The sequence below is a fragment of the Balearica regulorum genome, chromosome Z (assembly GCF_011004875.1).
Source record: "Balearica regulorum gibbericeps isolate bBalReg1 chromosome Z, bBalReg1.pri, whole genome shotgun sequence".
Lineage (NCBI taxonomy): Eukaryota > Metazoa > Chordata > Aves > Gruiformes > Gruidae > Balearica > Balearica regulorum.
The window spans coordinates 76,205,023-76,218,692 of record NC_046220.1 but is presented as its reverse complement, the minus strand read 5'-3'; the positions used below and the strand labels follow the sequence as shown (position 1 = coordinate 76,218,692).

The window sequence follows — 13,670 nt, the reverse complement described above, 5'->3', positions numbered from 1 at the left end:
CCCAAAAGGCTGGGAGGGGACTGGATGCTTCCTTGAGAGCGGGTTGTTGCATTCTTTACTTTCAAAGATTTGTGTGTTTGGTAAAAACTTGGATTCTCTGGTCCAGCTCTAGGAGCAAAGTTTCCAGGTACTCACCTGAGCCTCTCTGTTTTCACCACATGCCTCCGAAAACTCTTTTGAAGGCCTGCTTACCAGTTAAGCTTTCCAGGACCAGGTGCACAGCAGCGTTCACCCACATCAGCATCCTTTAACATCTCTATGTCTGGTGCAATAGCAAATCACCACCCATCTACCTACCTTGAAGGCAGAGAAGCTAAAGATAAAGATTAGTTCATTCAGGCTCCGGGTCAGACATCTCACTAACGTTATTAAAGTTACGGTTTCTTTACTGCATTTCTCAAGATCTCAATGAGGTTAAGAGCCCAGCATTGCCTGCCCAGTTCAGTTGGGCCACTGAATGGGAAAGCAGAGCCCAAACTGCAGAAAATGCACAGCTATTATGCACTGCTCATCTGTAAATCTCCTTTTCCCCAGGGTTGTGCCTCTTGGTTGCCTTGCTCTACCTTTCTGGGGACTCTCTGAAAACAGACCATTTCATCCCTCCCCGAGGAAGCATGTTCAGGTGGTATTTCATGGTGTTGTCATGCCAATACCCTTGCCCCTGCTCCGTCTCCCAGGACAACATAATAATAGATTAAACTCATTATCCCCTATCACTTCATGGCACAATCTTTTCATTTCTCTGTTAACACACATCTGAGATGTATCGAGTTTCAGGCAAGCTCACTCCGCTTCTTTCTTACGCAGATTTGCACAAGCAATACCTTTTCTTTTTGTTAGCAAAAAAAAAAAAGTCCAAACCAACAGCACCAACCAAAAAAACCTCAAAAAAACCCCAACAACCCAAAACCCAAACCAAAAAACACTCCAAAAAATCCACTGGGAGGTTCACTTAAGCATAGAATTTGTCTTTTATTCCAGATCACAACTTTGGTGAGACCTTTCCCAGGCTCTGGAGGGCAGCATTCTCACTACTGCTTACACTGGTGCAGCTCCACCAGCAACATTCAGAGTCATGTAATAAGAAAACTTTCAAGGGTGAGAGGCCTTTTCCTTCCCAAAAGCGACCAGCGCATGAACACAGGCATTTCCTGGTAAACTGTTCCTCCTTGCTTCCAGCCTCTACTACAGGGCTGGCCTCTGATAGCAGCCTTCCTCCGGAAACACCACTGGTTTTGCTCAGTTACTCTAAAAGTATGATATTGTAGGAAAACATAATTAAACAGAGCTGTAATCTATAATAAATCATTCCTACCGAGCTGCCAGAGAGATAGCTGCACAGGAGACAGAGTGGAGCTATAAGTCTGTTTCCTCAACAAATCTAAACAACCCTTTGGTTACAGGGAACAGACACAGCAGCAAGAGGAGCACTTTCAGGGTGGCAGATTGATGCCACCGATTTTTGTGTTCTCTCTATCCAGATCTATCACATGGCCAGGACAGATCATTGCAAATACCTTAAGATCCCAGACTGTCAGCCCAGGGGAGAAGTCAGCAGACCAGATCCAGACAAAAAGCCTGAGAATATTCTAGTTCCTCAAAAACTTCTCATATATTTAGCTGCTTCTCCTCCTAGAAGATGAAATGAAAGCAGAGCTCGGACCTGCTACTTGATGCCATAACTGCTTTATTTTGCTGGTAGCCACTGCAGAGAGGACCCTCTTTGTGCACCACCCCCCAGCTATGCTAATCTCATCAGTAATGCAAACACTGGTATAGAAAGGCCTCAAGTGACTGTGCTAACCTGTCTAAGCTATGTGCTGTCTGCACAGCTACAGCACTGCTGACTGGCAGTAAAAAAACCTCAGTGCACAGAGTCTAGGCATTTTCCGCAGGTCCGAGTTGAGCAAAGAGTTGGCTCCAGTAAGCTATCTTTCACACATCTTTCGGACAGGGCAATCTGTACAGCACTACTGGGCTTGACTATCTTCTCACAATTTAGGGAATGCAGGTAGAAACACCCACCAAGTCAAAGTTTCCTCTTAGTCCCAATGATCCACCACCTCTCTGCTGAAATCCCCAGCACTCTTTCCACAGCAGCAGCATTAAGGTTGTTCCTGATGTCCAAAAAGACACTGGTCCATTTTTTCAGAGTGACACTCTCAGGATGGTGTCCCCATCTGACTACTAGTAGGTGTGCATGTCCCAGACTTGCCTAAGGCGATGGCAGCAGCAAAGTGCAGCAGCACATAACCCACACAGTACGTAACCCACACAGTACTTACTGAACTTCAGCACCCGCAGCTCAGCCAGGAGGAAATCTCTCTTGGCTGTCTCTCCCTAAGAGCTTATTCCAGCACTGCCTCTCTTAGCTCCTCCCAAATCATGGGCAGACTATATGACCCTACCGCCTTTAGGCTTTTCTGATCCTTTGTGCTGTGCTTAAAAATGCGTAGTACGAACAGGCAAGACAGCAAAAGAGGGAGCAGCACTTCAAAGATGACACAGTTATAACTCACCAGGTCACAGCGCCCAGGAGCTTGAGTCTTGGGCAAGGATCTTGGCACGCGAGCTGCTGTACAAATGGCAAAAGAGAAAACACCCTCTGCCCTAGAAACTGGCAATTCACACCCCAACATGCAGGCATAACCCAGAACCTTATCTGCTGGGTTCTGCCTCCACTCTACGATATGTCATAGCACATGGGGCCTCAGTCCAGAGGACAGATCAGAAGCAAAAGGCTGTGAAAGTGGGGTCAGAAGGAACTGTGGTTTGGTTCAATGGATTCTGACCATGGTCCACCATCATCCACACCCGTAATACATTGCAATGCCAATTCTTGCGCCAAGTGCTGAAGGTCACATATGTGAAGAGCGGTGCTCAAGCAGCTGATCTGAAATTGCCTTCAGCGTCAGGTACCAGTGTCCTGTCCCAGCTTCTTCCATGGGACGGAAGCTCCAGCTGCCAGCACAGAGCAAGCCGCTCCCCTCTGACAAGGGAATGAACCCGTCAGAAGCAGGTTCCGCTTCTCTGTGGCACACTGATTTCCCAGAGGCTCCACGTTCCAGGTTCCACCTCGTTGTTTGCTCTCCCCTGGGAACACTACAGTCTGGAGTCCAGGGGACATTCTACAAACAACTCTAGCCTATTTGGGAGTTTTAAGATGACTGGAACTGTAGCACTGGACAGCATTGGGCAGTCTATACAGATCTTATAATCACGCTAAATCAGAGATGGACACTATGGCAGATTGGAAATGGTGAAATCGTTTTCAGGGGAATTTCTGAGGCTTTGTGGCCTGGTTCAGAGCGGATGGAGGGGGTCACAGCCTAGGCAAGGATCACGACATCTGTGAGCGCAGGACTATTTGGGCAGCTCACAGACTGGCATCCTTTCCCCCTAGTTTTGCCTGAACATCCTAGTCCCACACGAACTCTGGTGACAGGCACTACAGCAGCATGTGCCACCCCATGGCAGCCCCACACATCCGACCTCAGAGCATCCTCCAAAGGTGGGGCAGGCTCCTTCCCCTCTCATTCTGGGCTGTGCACAGAGCTGCGGGCAGGGCATTGTACCTCACTGTGACCTTTGAGAGGTGTAATGAGAGAGGTTTACAGCTCACACAGCCATCCATGTTGAGATGGGCAAGTTGTACTTGCTGCCAGCTGGTCCCTTCCCCCTGGTTTGCACCCAGGGCTTTAGGCACATCACAGATGACAGGTCAGGTCTCAGTCACACTCACATTATGCCCAGGCTGGAGCTGGCTTCCTGACCTCTCCTTCACCTGCCCCAGAGGATGGTCTCACACCGTATCAGAGGGCTCCCTATAGCATCTGCTCTCCATCAGAGTACAGATATGCCAGAGCAAGGCAAACTGGCTGTGCGAGGTGGACGGCAAGACACAGGGCCTGGGAAGATGCAGGCATGGCTGGAGCCACTTACATTGATTAACTGAGGATAAGCAAGGGCAGCAGAATGACTTGCTTTCCTCCGAGGTACAGTGAGAGGCCTCAGGAGATTGGTTTCTTTCTGGCTGGGCCTGCTCTGCAACTCGAGGCTTTAAACAGAACAGGTCTGCAAACAGGAGCTGCCTGCCTGTTCCCCAGCAAGGGGTGAAAGAGGGGAGAAAATGGACAAAACATCCCTGGCCAGCCACCCAGAGGCTGCTGCCCAAGGAGAATGGCTCCGGACATCAGATTATCACGCAGGAACCGAGCCCGTGGCACAGCTGGGACAAAGCTGCATTGAGGGCTGCGGCAGGTTGCACATTTGCCCTGGCTGCTCCTCCGCCTTGTGTTGCGGAAAGCACGGTGCAGCAGTGCTGCCAGCGGCTAGTTGCCATAGCAATCGCCCCAAGCATGCCCCCCTGCCTCCCTCCTTTGTCTCTGCTCCCCTAAGCCTTGCTGTCCCCTCCCCACTGCCCCACACATAAAGCCTACTGCACAACATCCACAAGCCTCAACATGCTCCTAAAGGGCCGTTCGTCACCCCAAGGAAGGACAGTGGGCAGAGGTGGAAGCCCACCCCCACAAGCTGTCATCCCCACCTGCTTTGCAGGGAAGATGCCTACTCCAGACCCAGATGCATCACACACCCCACCATGCCCGATCCCAAGGCACAACGCAGGAGAGCCAGGCAGCCAGACCAGGGGTGCAGAGGCCCCTCTATCTGCACCCCATATTGTGCTGTGGCAGGCAGGGATGCTTTAACATCACCACCTGTCCCACACTGCCTGCTCCATGGTGGTAACATCCAACCCCTGCCCAGCCCAGCCCAACATTGCTGCCTGCAGGTCAGAAAGCCCCATGAGCTCTTTCTACCTTGTGGCAGCACCAGATTTGATGGAGATGGAGGTCCCAGACTCTTCTTGCTGCAGCCTGGCAGGCATGTCCTAAGTCTCTGCTCTCCAGTCCCAGTCCACTTCCACTTCAGGCAGTTCTGTTCTGCTGCACTGAACCTCACTGTGGCTTGAACTGGAGAACAGGATCCTGCTTCACTCCCTGTCCTAAAAACTCTGTCTACCGTTGCTACGTGCTGCTGAACAGTTACACAACCCAGTGTGTAAGCAGAGCTGCTCTCCCTTTCACCTCTCCCACAGGGGCACAAGATGCAAGGGGAAGACAAAGAACCCTGCTGAAACACGCTCAGGCATGATACCTGCCAATATCTGTCAATGAATGAATTTAACAACTCAAAATAATGGATCAAAAAAGAACTTCTAAAAGCTCTGCTTCCCTCCCCACTCTGCCTTTCCCCAGATCTAGTAGGGCCCACTACAACTAGTTACATTACTTGACGGTTACAGTAGAAGCTCGTGAAACCTCGGTCCTGATCCAGGATGAGTCACAGAGCTCAGGAGACCATGCAACTTCCTTCTGATACCATCAACCATGTCTTACATGGGCTAAAAATAAAGATGGGTCAAAACTGCAGAGCCACATCTTGCCTCAACACGAAACTTAGCAAAGCTCAGCACTAAGCTTAGTGCTGCTGAAAAAAAAAAAATCACCTGAGCAGGTGGAAATCAAGAAGTGCAGAGAGGCCAAAAGTCTTGGGTGTACAAACAAGGGAGAGGCTGAGAGGCCTCACCCTGTGCTGCGCTGGATGATGCTGGTGGCAGATGCCAAGCAGCCATCCAACTGCACAGAGAGGGCAAAAGCTGAGATCTCATCTCACTCAGCTGTGGGCCTTGCACTATTTCCACACCCAGAGGCTTCATGAAGACTGTTTTCTGCACCACATGCACCCACCCAAGACAACAGGAACTGACTGCTGCGAACAGGAGAGATGCTGCATTTTTGACTGCAGCCCCACTTTCCACCACACAATGTGTAGGCATCCACAAAGCAAGGTCCAAAGGTTGCTTGGTGCCAGGGCTAAAAAAAGTGGTCACACATACACCTGATATGGTTTAAACACTTTAGGTAAGTGAGCAATTCAAAGTTCTTCCTAATCCCTGGGACGCTATGCCCCAGGAAAACCTTCACACATGAGGATACAGGACTCTCACATAGCACTTAGCAGGGAGGCACAAGATCGCACACAAATAGGAACTCAGAGGGACACCGGCAATGTTCAGAGACCTAAAATTAGCCTCAGCAGATGATCGTCTGCTCCATTCTTGGGAGCAGCAAGGACCAAACAGGGATCCAGCTGTCCCAACACTCCCATGAACAGGATCTTTGAATGCCCAACCTACATGGAACAGATATGGTAGGGCAGAGAGGATTCCTCGCATAACTCCAGTGTCAATATTCACACAGAACCTAGGGCCCTGTCTCTGAAAGAGGCGGGCAGGGAGAGGGCTGGGGAGCACAGCATTTTCTTGGGATTTCCATCGGAAAGAAGACCTCCTCCTAGATCAGCTGGTCAGACCAAGGGGCAATGGCAGGCCACACGTGCCACACATGAAGGACATTAGACTGACCACTTTCTGTTGAAGATACAACCCCAACTTTGCTGGGTCTTTGAGTTTGCCAGAAAAGCGTTCCATCCCATTCCTGACAAAGGCATTGTAAGTCTGTCCAAGGGTCTGCAAGCTGTACGGGCTTCCAGATTACTGCCGGCTGTGCTATACTGAACTAACATGGTTAATTCAGCCTGAATATAAGTTCACTGATATCACCTGGGTTACACAATATTTAAACCAGAGAGAAGAGATTCATGCTAGGACCAAGTAATGTGAGAAGATGCTGCATTACACATATGCTGGAAATTTACTGTGCCTGGAATTATCAAGCTACTCGGTCAGCAAGGCGAGTGGGGGTGTGTGTGGTATGAGAAAAGTGGATCCAACATGGCGAGTCTTGTGTTAAAATGCCTCTTGTCAAAAGGCAGGAGAGCCCTGAGAGGATGCTGTGAGCTTGGTGGACTGGAACCTGTAAGCAGCTCCAGCAGAACCAAGGGCAAACCTTTTCTGTGGTTTTAGCCAGCTACCATGTCTCTCTTCCATCACTAAGAGAGATACCAGATCTCAGCATGGAGCAGGTATTAGCAATTGCCACAACTCAACTGGATAAAGGGGCTGCTTTGCTGCCACCACGTTGGGTGGTTGAGAGTCCACAGTACACAACACTGACACAAGCAAAGGAGTTCTTCCTTCCTGTTTTTTGATTTCCCAGGTGAATCACTCGCTGTGGGTACCACTTCAGCATCAGGCTAACGGACACGATGGCCTGAGGCCCAGTGTCCAACTGTCTCTGGACTGGCCCCAAACTTCCCTGGCAGACACTTCAGAGGAAGGGCCACACAGCCTCAGCAGCCAGGCATCCTAAACAGCGGCTTCCCCATGTAACCTCTCCTGCCCGAGTTGTACTTGAGCTCTGGGGTGAGAGAAGGGCTCGGTTTGCCCTCCCAGAGGCACAGTGCCGATGAGGGCTCCCTTCCCAGGGAGAGCACACTGTGCAGGCAGGGCGGGCACTGCTGGATCCCAGGCAGGCACACAACCATGCACGCACAGGGATGGGAAGTCCACGGCCATCTCAGCCTGCTGGTTACTCAGAGCAAGGGCTTGACCTTCATATTTCTTGATGGGGCAATACAAAGACTACCAGTCCTCCTGAAACACTTCACTGTCACTCTAAGGCTCATACACCACGGCCAAGGGCCTCCTCGATAGACAAAATTCTGCAAAAATGCAAGACAGAGCTCAACTGGTTCTGACAGAAAGAAGGATCATGTCTGCCACAAGCTCTGGGTGAAGTCTCAGCTCTATTTGTTCAGGTAAAGGACAGCAAGCAGCAGAGACCAGCAGCTGGGAAATGCTCCTGTTCAATACTGCTGGTATGCAAAAGGACGAGTGCAGCAAGCAGCACAGACTGCAAGTTCACAAGGGTTGAATACACACTGCCCTTCAGCTCCTGACAACTGTCTACAGGGTTCAAGGGTCTTACTAGCACTGGTTGCATGCATCCAGGCTCTCTTCACCACACCGAGCAAGGTGGGAGGCAGGAGCTCCCAGCAAGCCTGGGCTGTGGGAATACTTCACCTGGGTGACACCCACTCTACAGAGCTGTCCCTACAGGCTAAAATGAGGAGAGCACAGGGTTCCCCAGCTTTTCACACAGCCCTAGTGAAGGAAGAGAAACCCGTGATGATTGAATGGTTGCTAACCTTGGTGTAGGGCTGAAGCAGACGGGAAAGGCAGCTCTCACAGCAGCTGCAGTGTGGTCTTCGGGTTGCTTGTTCCAGCTATCTTGGGTCACCTGGAAAAACAAGTGCACAGACACACATTCAGCTCAGCTGGGAAATACCGTGCCCACACAAGAAGACCTTCTGAACGCTGGGCGTGCAGTAATGGCTTGTCCAAGCTAAGCGAATTTGTGGCCTATGTGCAGAAGTGAGAGACCCCGAGCACCCCAGCAGCTCCTGCCATGTCTGCTACCAGTGCTGAGGCTGCCCCTCCAGCTACAGCCCTGACGCCCTCCTGGGGTTCCGGTTATCAGCCTGGTACCCTGCGTGACTCCGGGTGGGGGCACAGCTGGTTCCCCAGAGAGGGCTGCTAAGGTTGCTGCCACCATCCCCCTTCCCCGTATTTTGGTGGGAAGCGAAGTCCTTTCTGCGCCCTCGGCTTTGTCCTTCGCCACCCGCGCAGCCGTACGTTGCTCCACCACACAGGCTTTGCCAGAGCTCAAGTGGGTGCGCTGGCATACGGTTTAGCTTCACAAACAGGCTCTGGCTATGGTCCCCGCAGGCCACCCACTAAACCACCCCACAGGGACGCAGAGCCAGAGCAGGGAGAGCCAAACTCTGCTGCAGGGAGACACCGCTCCCAACAACCCAAACAGACCAAGCCAAATCCAACGCCGCAGCGTTTCCCAGGCTACAGCAAAGGGGGAAAACGACAACTGCTTAATAGAAATCTCCAAGAGGCCTGCCAACACTGTCACAATGACGTTGTTTAAGACTCCTCCCCAGGCTCCCAGTGCTGTAATTAGACTACTGGAGGTCACACCGTGTGGGGGCTAGGTCGTCATGCCCAGCATATCCTGAAAACTGGAATAACATCAGCCTCCCCAAAATCAGGTCGGACATTCGCCTGGCTGCAAGCACGATGAGCAAAAGCTGCTTAGGTTCAGTTCTCACTCCCCAGCCCGCCCTCCCGCATGGGCAACCACCCTACAGTACCACTGGCAGTGCAACCCAGCTCTGACCAGAGCCACAGCAGCAGCAAGCAGAGCACTGTGGGCAGCCACACTGCCGGTCCCCCAGAAGCACAGCCTTTACATCATGATGCGGGGAGGCATCCCTACATGAGCTTACTGGTGCACCGGTCCCTAAAACAGTCATTTCTGCTTGATATCGCCTACATAGCCAAAAGGTCAAGCTGCACTGGCCTCCCAGGAGAAATCCCACCTGGAAGCTGTGCCAGCTAGTCACCAGGGCTTTGTTTTTGGAGAACTTAAAAGCAAAACAAGCCCCAGTAAGTGTACCATGTGTATATGTAAATACAGATATATTTACAACCCTCCACCAATTCCCTGCTCTACCATATCATCTTTCAGAGAAGGCTCGAAAGGCTCTAAGCCTGAGCAGTGACAAGAATTGCTTTGGACATGGCTGAAGTACTGCCACCCACATACTGCTGCAGCACAGGAAGCGATGGCGATCCGACAGGGACAGGTTGAAAACACTCTCCAGGAAGGATGCAATTACCCCAAATGGACTGAGGCCGGGAGATCTGGATTATCACCTCAACTCTTGCATAAAGGGCTTTGCATCTTTCTTCTCTTCGAACAAGAAGAATCACAGCATTGACATCAGCCCTGGCCCGCGACATGGATTCGTTACTAAAAAGCACTTCCAGCTGAATCACCAACTGCACTTTTTGCAGTACACAGGACTCCTTTGAAGGTTTCCCATCCAAGTATTGTTCAGCCATCACACTGCTTGGCTGGGGGGTTGTCCAGACCGCCACACAGACGAGTATGACTGCAAACCACCGGCCAGTCCTGAAAAAGCTCTGTGAAATGCAGAGCATGTGAGCTCAGCTGCTCTTCATTCAGGATTCATAACCAGCTGAGGACACTGACAAAAACGGGGGGAAAACATGTTAATTGGCAGCTGGGTATTCACAGGGCTGAGCAAGCGAGACTATAAAAGAGAGGAGCAAAGGCAGAGGAAGGATGAAGATTTACAAGGGCACTTCCTAGTTGAAAAAACCTAGTTTTTAAAGCAAACCTCAAACTTTGTGAAATCAAGTTCTCTAGAGGTTTTCTTCTTCTTCTTGCTCACAAGCAAAAATAAAATGGTAAAACAAAGGAAGAGAGCTGGTCTGAAAACAGGGTCCAGGGAGCTGCAAGGCACTGCAGACAGAAGGATCAGAAACACATGATGGCATTACCAGGATGCAGGGACCCACAGAACCTGCTGGAGGAAGGGGGACCCTGGCAACAATGTGCGGTGGTGAGGCACCAGGCAAAACCCTCCCACAGAAGACTCTCACTGCCAAGTAACCCTCAACAACACCCTCCTCAAGCCATCTGTTAATGTACAAATGGCTCCCTTCGGGGTTTTTCCTGTGTTGCCCTTCGTACCTGTCCTGCTTCAAACCCGACTCATTAATTCCTCCAGCCATGGAAGCCTCTGATAATTTGATTACAGCTCCATTGACAGTGTGCTGAGGACACCACTTTTCTAACCAATACGGCTTCACTTTTTCCTTGCACATCTGTGGTCACATATCTACCAATGACATGTTTTCTTGTTCAGCATCCAGGAGGTGTCCTGGCCCCCAGGCACTGTGCATTTCCACACAGCACACAATGGTGCCTACCGAATCTAGAAGGGGACAAGCGTGGGCAGGCCCAGAGCAATAAGGGCAGGTAAAGGCCTCAGGAAGAGTCAAGAGTCATTGACTTTCAAGAGTCACATCAGTAACTATCCCCTTGAACCACCCTCAGACTCAGAAGCAGTGAGGAAGGTCTGGGCATCTCTGCCCTCTGCTACTCAGGACAGCCATGCAGAAACGTTCCAGGGCAAGCAGCTGGTAGCAGACAGCAAGGAGGAAGGCCTGCAGCACAGAAATTCCTCAAACCCAGGGAGGGAACTTCCCTTCCTGCTCTGCAGGCCAGACCTTGCCCCAGAAGCCCAGCTCCTCACAGACGCCAGCTCTGTGACTGGGGTGACAGGAGGGCTCTGCCGTCCCCACACGTCCTGGCCACCCTGGGGTCCACGGGAAGGGACATGCTCGGGCCCCATGAGAGTCAGCAGAAACCCGGTAAAACATTATGGGAGCAGCTGCTGCAGGTGAAGCAAACGCAGGTGCTGTCTCCTCTGCAAGAGGCATCATTACAGCAGCATCCCACTCTGATCCAAACCCTGAACTAACCTCCCTGCCCACCCAGCTCCCACCGCCGCCCTTGCCCTCAGTGCAGGCAGAGCTGCCAGGAGGCTGCAGATCCCAGCCTGCCACGATGCCCAAGCGGGCGGCTGGGCTGCACAGAGGGAGCTGCATGCTGGGACATGTAGTTCGAACCAGGGCCCCGCCACTCACTCACGCCAAGACCCGCACGATGTGAATTGCTGCTGTGAAATAAGGCGGTGACGAGGTTTTACAGGATGACTTAATTCTCCCAGTTCTCAACCCCTTTCTAAAGCAGAGCCCAGCCAAAAGTAACTCTAGTACTGTCACATTGGGAGTTTTCTCCGGTTTCACCTGCCAGACCTTGTTCACCTTCTGCATGTGTTACCAAGTTTGCCAAGACTCTCCTTTGTGTCAGGCTTCAATCCTGCTACCCTCTCCACAAGGTCCCAACTTCCCCTCTTTGCTAAGGCTAATGGACAAAACTCAGGCAGAGGAAGACAGGGCCATAACCAGATCTTTGCTTGTGCAATGCTTTTTAAAAAGGCAATAAGTAGAAGTGACTTTTAAAATACTCTGAGACACAGCACAGCATTCCTCTACCATACACTTTGCACAGCAACGGCAAACTCCACGCTCCTTCCTTAAAAAAAAAAAAAAAAAAAAGTAGTCTGGAAACCCCAGAGATAAGTCTGTGCCCCTTGTACATGGCAGCAGATGGGTCACGTTCACAGGTAGGTTGCGAGGAAGCCCCCAGCCCCAGCTCCCATCCCCTCTGCCTAAACATCACATCCGGGACTGCCAAGAGAACCGCTGCCACCACCTCTGTAGTTTCTGTAGAAATCAGGTGCCTCGGCCACAGCAAAACGCTTTGCAAACCCCACCAGGTCTCCAGCTGCTGATTTCGGGTGGGTAAGTGCCCCCCTCCGTGGGTCCTTCCGCCCGTGGTGGCTGTCACCAGAGGGCAGCAGGCCTCTCGCCGCGGATGCCGGGGTTCACATCCGCTCCAGCGCTGTTTTCGCAGCCCCACGCTGAAGGTTGCGATCTACCCACGGGGCAGGTGCCGGCCAAGCAGGCGCTGGATGAGCCGCGTCTCGGTGGTGCTGGCCGGCCGGGCCACGGCGCGGCAGGTCTGGGCCTTTGGCACGGCCCCATCGCCACGGGTCCCTCGGACACGGGTGTCCGGGGGGGACACAAGAACAGCCAGCCGGGCCCAGCCGGGGCTGGGTCTGAGCCGATGCCCTGGAGGAGGAGGCCCCATCCTGCCGGCACAGCCGTGGACAGGCTGTCCCTGCCCATGTCACGGCGGAAAGGACGTGGCCGTGGTGGGCGAGACCCGGGGGGGGGGAAGGGGAGGCCACAACCTTCAGGAGCTGCCGGGGCCTCGGCGGGGGCTGGGAGCCAGGATGGGGGGCACCCCCCAAGCACAGCCTGCACCGCCACAGCGCGCCCCTCCTGGGCAGCAGCCCCGCTCACAGCCCCGCCGTGTCCCCCCCGACCTGCCTCCGCCAGACCCTCCCCCCCCCCCGAGGCCACAGCCCCCCCCCCCCCCCCCCCAGGCACCGAAACCCGGCAGCGGGGGGAGACGACGACAGAGCCCCCCTGCCACAGCCCCCCAGAGCCGCTCTGCCATCACACCGCCGCCTGCCCCCCCCACCCCCCCGGCACCTCCTGCCACAGCTTCCCCGGCCCCAGGCCCCCCCGCCGGTCCCAGCGCTCCCGGGTACAGCCCCCCCGCTGACGGCCCCACCGGCTCACAACCCCCATCCAGGTCACGGCCCCCGCGGTACTAACCGCCCGCGGCCCCCCCAGCTCTCGCTCGCCACCCCGGTCGGGACCCCCGGCCCCAGCGTCCCCCCACCCCCCGAACCTTCCGGGGCGCATAAGCCCCTCCCGCGCCGGACAGGCAGGCGGCCCGCCTCCCCCCCGGTGCCCGGTTCTGCTCCGTGCTCCCCCCGGCTCCCCCCGGCCCTGCCCGCCGCAGCCCCGCCGGACCCACCAGCGCCCCCTCCGCCGCCGCCGCGGTCCCGACTGCTGCGCGGCTCCGTCCGCTCCTTCCGGGTGCCGGTGGGGACGCGCCCCCCGCGCCCGCCTCCCCGCGCTGATTGGTGCTCTGGGCGGGGCACGGCGCGGGGCGAGGTGAGCGGTAGGGCCGCGCGACCAATGAGCGGACGGAGAGGTGGTGACGTTCTGCATCGAAATCCCACCCTCGCTCCACCTCCTCCACGTGCGGATGTGTGATGACAGCGGGGAAGGGGCGGTCCCAGGCACAGCGGCTTCTCATTGGTCGCCGGCGGCAGGGGCGGGGCCTGACTCAGCGCTGGGGTGGGGGGGCTGCCATCGCCGTGACCCTTCGCCTCTGCCCCGC

At 53.9% G+C, this 13,670-nt stretch overlaps 1 protein-coding gene across 3 annotated transcripts in view; it reads right to left on the bottom strand.

Annotated features, from left to right (window-relative positions):
- The window catches only part of ATOSB (atos homolog B), a 40,784-nt gene extending 27,417 nt beyond the window's left edge, over nucleotides 1-13,367 (bottom strand). For 2 of the 3 annotated variants that reach the window (XM_075740323.1, XM_075740325.1), the window contains exons 1-2: nucleotides 13,302-13,367; nucleotides 8,113-8,204 (exon numbers count right to left, since the gene is read on the bottom strand). The gene's annotated coding sequence lies outside the window, so the exon portion shown is untranslated. Of the gene's footprint in view, nucleotides 1-8,112; nucleotides 8,205-12,186; nucleotides 12,360-13,301 lie in introns of those variants that run through there. The other variant, XM_075740324.1, reaches the window with a different exon arrangement.
- Between the last annotated feature and the right edge of the window lie 303 nt (nucleotides 13,368-13,670).